Here is an 8,695-nt window from a genome sequence, read left to right on the forward strand (position 1 = left end):
GCCCCAGCAGTTTGTAGTTCCTCCTCCTGAGCAATTGTGGTAAACCCAGTCAGTGGGCTGGGCAGTCTCTGTGATGTGTACTGTGTTCTTTCCTGAGTCTGGAGCAGCTTCTGGACAGGTTTCCCTGTGATACAGCTGCCTGCCCCAGTCAGCGTTGGCTGAGAACCCCAGGCTTGTAGCAGCCACATCTGGTTCCAGTTAACTGAAGGTCCCAGGTCTATGGAAGAAAACCTATCCCAGTAAAGCCATCATTGCTCGAACTCTTTTAGGTTCTCTGTCACAGCTGAGCTGTTTGCAGACCAATGCCCACCATCCCTGGGGTCCCAGGCAAGGTGGGGGCCAGGTGGTTTAACAAAGTCCATCTCTATTTGCAGAAAACTAATTCAAAATGCGACATGTACATGCTCTTTAGTGTAAGGGTACACATAAATAAGGGTAAGCATTTGTTTGTATTTGTATTTTCATGAAGAAACAGTTTAAAAAAATATATATGTATGTATATATATATTGTGTGTGTGTGTATATATATATGTATATATATGTATATATATATATATAAAATATGTGCATATATAAAATAAAAAGTTACCAGCAAAGGAGAGCTGGAAGTGGAGAAATCAGATGAAGGGAGAGAGGTGTTGGCAAGATTTCTCAGGTATACTATGTTTTAGAATTTTGCCTTGAATCATGTAAATTAATTACCCATTAAAAATAAAATTTTAATTTAAGAAGTACTATCTATTGGAAAGGGCCCCAGAGTACAATTTTTGCATAGGAAACACTCCCCGTGTAATTTGTAAAAATCATCTTATTTTAAATGCTTAGGTTACCCTATGTTTAAAAATGGTGACAGTTTGTTTAGCATGAACAAGAGCCTGTAGAACCTGTTGGTAATGGAGACGTAATGAGCACCCATGGCTGCAGTAGCATGCAGACCTTGATCTCTTGGGCCCGGCTTCCAAGGGAAGCAGCCGAGTGGCTTCGGATTCCTCAGGCTCAAAAGTGAAAACCCTTGGGAATCACCATTACCATCCTTCTGGGGTAGTTTTCAATCGCGCATGGGCGGTTGCAAAGCCTAGGGGGCCTAACTGGGGGCATGATCACCCTGACGAATATTTGTATTTGTTTCTGTGGCACAATCCATGGGCTGGGTCACTCAAAGGACGGAGGTCCCCTTACTTTCCAGCTCTCACTCGAACCCTGCACTCTACCAGGGTTGGGGGATCCTAGACTAAGGGGAGAAGTGCAGGAACTTGTAGATTTTTGAAAGAGGTTTCAAGAATGAGAAAAGAAAAACAGAGTAAGCCTCCTCTCGGCGTCCCGGTCTTGTGGGTATGTTTCTCCCTTTTCTTTCCCCTTCCCTTAAAAAATATCCAGGATTTTTTTTTCTCTTGGAAGCATTTTGACAAGATCCCCAGAACCGTGCAGCCCCGTCGCTGGAGTGCCTTTCTTCCACTCCCCGGAGCAGCCAAGTCACCATGTGGCAAGTTGCAGCGCCAGGAAGGGAGCAGGCATCCAGGGGAGCGGGCGGCGGCGGGCGGCTCCCGGGGCGAAGGCGAGGGCAGGCGGCCCCTCCCCCGGCAGCCCGGCCCCGCCCACTGCCGCAGGGGAAAAGGCGGAGAGCCCTGCATTTAAACAGACAGAACCTACCAACTACAGGCTCCCAAAATGCACAGTGAGAATTCCCATCTGGGAGGTCAAATATAGGTCAAGAATTACCTAATCACCTCTAAAATACCCCTTCTGAGGGCCAGAGCAGGGGGGCAGTACCCCAAATCATTAACTAAAGCTAATTTGATCTTCAAAAAAAAAAAAAAAAAAAAAAAAGAACTGTTTTGTTTCTTTTTTTCTTTTGCCGGAGACAACATTTTCTGGTGGCATTTTTGTTACTTCCTGTTTGTGACTGAGCTTTCCTTGCCTTACTTCCTTTTTTGGGGGGTTAGGTTGCCTGACTACCATTTCCACAGAGATGTATGGAAAAGGGGTGTGTAAAGTGTGTGTGTGTGTGTGTGTGTGTGTGTGTGTGGAAGGGAAGCAGCTTACAGAAATTCTCATGTCACAAAACACGACTACATCCACATGCTTTCATTTACTTTCCACATCACTGTGAGACATGCAGAATCATTATGCCCAAATTACAGATGAAGAAACTGAGGCTTAAAAAGCCTAAACAGGTGTCAAGGCAAATAAAGCAGCAGAACCCGGATTTGGGTTTCTGGTTGTACATCTAAACCTAACAGTCTTTTCATCCATTTAGCCCTTCAGGGAAGCCTACATTTTTTATTGGGTAAAATTCTATTCAGGGGGGGATTTATTTATTCAGTCAGTCTTTATCACAGAGTTTATTCCTGAAATGTTAAAAAAAAAAAAAGACTTAGCTTGGTCCTTCAGCAGAGTCGTAAAGAATTCCTAGGGATCCATTATTTCATCTTTTGGCAACTCCTCCGGAGTCTTTCTACATGAATCTCCCAAGGCCAGGCTGGGAAGGTCCTTGCAGCCTTGGACGCACAGGTGCACTTCCAGCATCAGGCAGTAGGGGGAGAACGTGTGCAAGAGGAGGAAAGCAGCAACCCGGGCAGGAAATGTCTGAGACCATGTGAGACCATGTGTCCTTACCAGGCCCACGTTGAAAAACTTTTTTTTTTTTTTTTCCCCTGCCAGAATGCTTAGAACCTATGGCTTATGACTGCAGGCTTCTCCAAAAAAGATTCATGCTTACAGATTTGTAGAGTGGGAAAAAACAGCCTTGGGGAGTTGTAGAAAAAGATTACACATGTCTACTGGATCAGAGGAAGTAAAAGCTTCCACATGGCTGCCCAGGAAGGATCCAGGCCTCCTGGCCTCCTGCCTCTGTGGAGGAGAGAGAATGCAGAGGCCGGTCAGTGGGCCATCCTGGATCCAAGTATCCCAGGACCTCTGCCCACAACCTGTTTGAGAAGGCAGGTTTTGCACAGTCCAGAGCAAGACAGTTGGAATGTAAACTGTGCATGGGAAAGATGTTTGTCACTTTTCTTTTTTCTTTCACTGTCTGGCTTCTCTAACAGTGCAGGTAGCTGGCTTGGCTGTGGGGTGCCTCTATGAGCTGCTCACATTGACAGAGCCTGCTAACTTCTGCAGAGTTTTGACAAGGGCTTTGAAGTCCAAAGGAAGAAAAATAAGTACCTTCGGGCATTGCATGACCCTAAGCCTGGAGGGAGCCTGGGGAGGAGCTAGGGAGCTTGCTGGAGCCCAGGGGCAGCTTGCCCGGCTGGCAGGTCACCTTTGCTCTGGGGTGTAGCTGCCTTACAGTTTTCCTTTGTGGACCAAAGCTTTAGTCTTTTAGCCTGAGAAAGAAAAGCTTCAGAGATACCCTGAGGGCTAGTTGGCGACAGTGTTCTCAAGGAAAGACAGAAGCAGCAGAAGCTGATGTTTGCCTGTACTTTGGATTCACACAGAGAGGACAATTGGTTTTCTCTATTGGATGGTGTGTGTTTTTTGTTTTTGGGTTTTTTGTTTTTGTTTTTGTTTTTTTTGCAGAAAAAAATTGATCTTGTTTCCAGATACATATGAGATTTGTTCTCTAATGTGCCTGCTCCTGTGAGATCTATGTATGAATGTATGTATGTATGTATCTATCTATCTATCTTTTTTTTTAAATGCTGACTTCCTGGGGTATTTTTCTAGACCAGTAAAAAAAAAATAGTAACCAAGTTTCCTGTAAAACATCTCTGTCTTCATTCTATTTGGAGGGTAAAAATTCCTCTCAGCGTGAATAAGTTAAAAAAGAAATAATATAAGCAGAGTAGCCAAGATTCCAGAAATAATGGACAAAATGGCTATAGATGGTAATAATCTGTGGATCTCCATCCTTCACAGGATTTCCCTCTTCATAAAATGGTTCCTGCATATCATCTCTATCATCACAGAGATACCTGTGTAGTCCCAATATACCTATATCTTGTGTTGGCATATTATAAAGAATTTAAATAATCTCTGGAATGTTTCTTACTTTACATTTGCAAACACTGTAGCTCAAGTGGTTGATTTTCAGTTATCATCGATTTAGTGCCATCTATGTGCTAGGCACAGGAAACAAAGATTAAGACCTTGGATACTCTCATTGTGTACAGGAGACCTCACATTCTATTGTATGTGGTTTATATCTGTAAGTGACAGCAGGGAGAGTTTGGACATCATGGAGGAGGGAAGGTTCACTCCACCTGGACCAGGCGGTAGGTACAGGTGTAGCGGCCCAGGTACTCAGGTCAGGACTGAATCCTGGCTCTAATATTTACTAGATTGGGCAAGTTTTCCAGCCTATCTGAGCCCCAGTTTGATGATCTATATGATATTGGGAGAATCATGGGACTCATGTCCTGCTTTTCCTCTGTGAGGACTCAATAGTCAACACCCAGTGTGTATTGGTGGTGATGATTGTGGGGTGCTGGAGGAGACATAGGTCTTCACCAAGGAATTTGGCAGGTGAAGGAGGAAAATATGGGAAAGTAAAGAGCATTCGAGATGGGGCCCAGTGTCCCGAGTTGGAACAAACCCTCCAGATGACTCTGGTGCACAGTGAAGTTTAAGAACCACTCAGTCATGGGTGGCAGATTTTAAAGAAGGGAATAGCATTGCATCTTTGGAGAGGACACAGTGATGGTCACACAGGGGATGAATTGCAGGGAGAGAGACAGAAAGCAGGGCCATGAAGTTCAAGAACCTATTGGGTCCAAGTGAGAGAAGATGGGGCCTGAAGCTCAGCTCATGGAGGTGGGAATGTGGAAAGGGAAAGACGTCTAATATGTCATGGGTTGTGGAAAGGGGACTCCAAGAGGGCATTTAAGAGGTAGAATCGACCAGGTTTAGGGATGAGGAAGAAGAGGAGGCAAGGGCGAGTCCAGACTTTGTGAACACAGGGCTTTTCATACCATGACTAAATAGTGCCTCTGTGGTTCATTTGGCCCCTCCCTCTCCCTCCTTCAAGGGACACCGCAGTGACTGACAGCACAGATCAGCATCTATGCAGGAGGTCCCAACCCCCTGGAATGCACAACTCCACTCAGTGCACTGTGCTTTCTAACCACACCCGCCACCTCCACCACCCCCATGGCCCTGGGAGTCATTCCACCATCCTTGGTTACTGCCACATGGACGGGTGAGTCACTCTCCCAGAACAGCTGGTGGCCCATGTACTTCTCTCTTCTGTAATCTGGGAGCATTTCCAGAACCTGACCCATCTCCCGCCAAAAGAAAAAAAAAAAAAATCCCATTTTGATCCACCAGTTAGTGTAAGCCCTCAGCCTCCTGCGTCTCCCGGATCACAGGATCTCTAATGATTTTTCAGTTATTGCTCTGGCTACACTGAAATGCGGTTCACGAGCGCGGTATTTATTAGCGCCCCGTCTAAGGTAGGAATATTGCAAGCAGGAGGAGAATGGCACATCCTCTCTCCTAAAGTGGTGTTTCTCAAAGTGTAAAGATTAGCATAGAACCGCCTCTTGCATCAAAATCACCTGGCATTGTGGTCAATATGCAGATTCTTGGGTCCCATATTCTGCCCTCATGCCCAATGGCTGACCAAGGTGAGCAAAGCCATCTGTGCTCCTGGAACCAAGTAGGATGCTGTGAGGAATTAACACGTTCCCAGGGAATTATGGGAAGGCACCATCATCAAAGTGCTTCCAACTCTGGGGAACGTAGAAAAGCAATAGGTTCCCAAGGGTTCTGAAAAGGAACTTTGTCAGGGGCTCTGGGGAATTGGGTGTGGTTACTTGTTCAGCGAGTATTCTCCAAGGACTGAACTCAGGGCTGAGGGGATAAAAAAAGTGGAAAAGGTACAATCCACGCCCTGGTGGAGCATACGGTATGGTGGACAAGATAAGACATGCCTTCCACCTGAAATACCAATACAAGTCAGTAAATGTTAATGAGCAGTTGGATATCAAATGCTGGCACAGTTCAGAGGAGAAGGAGAGAGATCACCCAGGGCTGACAGCCAGGAGGGACTAAAGCCACCCCCAAAGTTTGCAAAAGATGGGGACAAAGAGAAAGGAGGATGGAGCCCTAGGTAGAGACCTTCTGAGCCAAAGGCATGGCCCAGGGAAAAAGCTGGACAGTTAGCAAATGGGTCTGTGTGAGGCCTGAGGGAGGTTTCATTTCTGAAGATGTATCCAGTACTTATGATGTGCCAGGCACTAGGGGCAGCACTTGACGGACATGTTGTTTATGTATTACAATAACACCGACGGATATTCTCTTATGTTCCATTTTAACATGAAGAGGCTGTCACTCAGAAAGGTTTGGTGACTAGCCCAAAGTCACACAGCAAATAGATGGAAAAGCCAGGAAGCAAATCCTGCCTCCCAAGCCTTTGTGATTCTTGGCAGCTCTTCTTGTTCTTCTTTTCCTTTCTCCAGATCTTATTGCCCCTTGCAGGAGAGGCTCATCAGAGGCACTTAGTGAGGCCAAGAGGCTGATGTCTCCCTCCTGCCCGTGAGGCCCGTATCCTCTACCTGGCAAAGGCCTTTTCTTGTTCCACTCTCACGGCCTGGGACGGCACCAAGGATGGGAAGGGGTGACCAGTATTCACTCTTGGCTCTTCTGCTTTAGGTTTGCCCTTTTTATATTCTTAGAATGTATTTTCTAAAAAGTAAAAACAAGCTAATAAATAGACTACAAGATCTTACCTGCATTGCACTAAACACAATTACACAGCTCTGGTTAGATTTAAGTTCAGCAGTGAGCAACAGAAAACTCCCCTCAAAATGAAATTTTTTGGAGGTTAGAAGTTCATTTTTTTCTTTTATAAGAAATACCAGGCAGGCATGAAGGCTGTAGGACAGCTCCGTGATAGTCCACAGGAGCCCAGAATTCTTTCTTCTTGTTCTTCTGCCATCTTTTGTGTGCTGCCTCCTGGAACAACATGGCAGCTTGAGCTCCAGCTGTTGCTTCCACATTCTAACCAGCAAGGAAAAACCTAGTTGTAAGAGGTATTCCTTTCTTAATTTAAGGGCTATCCTTACAAGTTGATCATAGTATTTATTTGTATAATCCATTGGCCAGCATTTAATGAAATGAAACAAGTAGCTATAAAAATACTCAGAAATCTAGTCTGTATTTCAGGCTGCCATGTGCCCAAATTGTTTACTGTGGGGAGAGGGGAAGAGAAGAGAGAGATTTAGCTAGACATCTAGGAGTTTCTGCCATAAGCCTCTTAACTTACCTGATCTTTATCCTACAGGTCTGTGAGCTGGAGATGACTATCCTCATTCAGGCCCAGAGGGGTCACCTTGTCTCAGGTCACACCAGCTTTTACTGAAAGATGTTCATCTGACTCCAAAGACGATACGATCCTCCAGCCCCTCCGCCCAATGCCAGCAAGAATGGAGGAGTGGGATGAGACCAGGAGTGGGGGTTTTTTCCTGCCTTGGCTTTCCTGGCTAAGAGGTAAGCTTACACTTTATATCTCAATTCAGCTGAGAAAGAATCAACATCTTGCAAAATCAGTGTGATAGGGAGCCAAGGAAGGAAAGAAACCACAAGGTAACAAAATGACTGGGCACAGAGCACAAATCGAGTGCCCCCAGATAGCTAACGCCCAGCCGAGGTCTGGCTGGGCTGGTACGGCTCAGAGGATATGCAGACTCGACTCAAAGGGCACGCAGGCCTCTGTGCCTCTCCTGGCCCTGGGCCAGCTGTCCTTGACCTTGCCTGGGGCATGTTCATCAGCTGATGGTTCCACCCGCTCTGCTCTGTGATGCTTGGCTTTGATCTCCCTGGTGAAGGCCTCCTCTCACTGGTGCCTTATGCTGGGCAGGGCTTGACCTCTGGCCCTGGCCTTGGCCTTGGCCCTGGCCCTCTGAGTGTGCTGCCTGTAGGGACCGTGTCCTAACCTGGGGTCCTAGTGACCCACCACCAGCTGTGTGGCGGGGCCCAGGGGAAATTCTGGCTGGAAGCTCAGGAGCACCGTGTGGGTGTAGGACACACCCCAGCCCGAGGCATGCTCAGGACAGGGGCAAAGCCTTGGCTCCTCTCTGGTTTCCCAGACTCGATTCCCCAGGAGCTTGTTGGTTCACACACTCCACCTCCAACCAGGGGAATGATTAACCAGAGGAAGGATGCCCTTATTCCACCCAGCGCAGTCTGCAGAAGGCTGGCCTCACAGCCTGACCTCTGTTGCTCAGGGACTTTCTCTTGACCTTTCTTCCTGACCTTTTCCGTCTCTTTCCTGCTGACTTCTTTTCTTCACCCCTTCCCTCCCCGGCTGCGCTTTTTCCTCCCTTCATCCCTCCTTCCTTCTCTTTCTCTCTCCTGCCCCCAGGACTCCCATCCTCTCCTCCTCCTTCTTTCATGCAGGGGAGCAGGTGTTTCCTCCAGGAGCACAGAGATGGTGGCTGCTCCCAGCCTGGAATGGGCTCCAGCGCCCTGTGATGCCCGGCAGCAGCTCTTCATGGGCACAGGAGAAGAGTGGGAGCTTTGGAAAGGCTTGAGGGAGGATGTGGCTCTGGGGCCCCCGAACAAGTAGGAAGAGACCAGAAAAGGCTTCTGAACACGGGACGGTTCCTCCTCAGGCTCCTCTGGGGTCTTTTCTCCTGTTTCTGGGAGTCACACCCGACTGCAGGAAATGGCAGCTACCTCGAGGTGATCAGGGCCACCCCGTGACAGGGAGCGCTGGTTCTTTCAAGCCTATCTCCATGGCTAGGGTACGGTTTGTGGT

At 47.3% G+C, this 8,695-nt stretch overlaps 1 long non-coding RNA gene across 1 annotated transcript; it reads right to left on the minus strand.

Annotated features, from left to right (window-relative positions):
* Positions 1-2,430: 2,430 nt before the first annotated feature.
* Positions 2,431-7,922, minus strand: LOC144366648 (uncharacterized). The gene is made up of 2 exons (XR_013425751.1): positions 7,202-7,922; positions 2,431-6,621 (listed from the first exon to the last, which is right to left on the minus strand). It is a non-coding gene; the product is annotated as an uncharacterized LOC144366648 (long non-coding RNA).
* Positions 7,923-8,695: the final 773 nt, after the last annotated feature.

The sequence above is a fragment of the Ictidomys tridecemlineatus genome, chromosome 9 (genome assembly GCF_052094955.1).
Source record: "Ictidomys tridecemlineatus isolate mIctTri1 chromosome 9, mIctTri1.hap1, whole genome shotgun sequence".
Taxonomy (NCBI): domain Eukaryota; kingdom Metazoa; phylum Chordata; class Mammalia; order Rodentia; family Sciuridae; genus Ictidomys; species Ictidomys tridecemlineatus.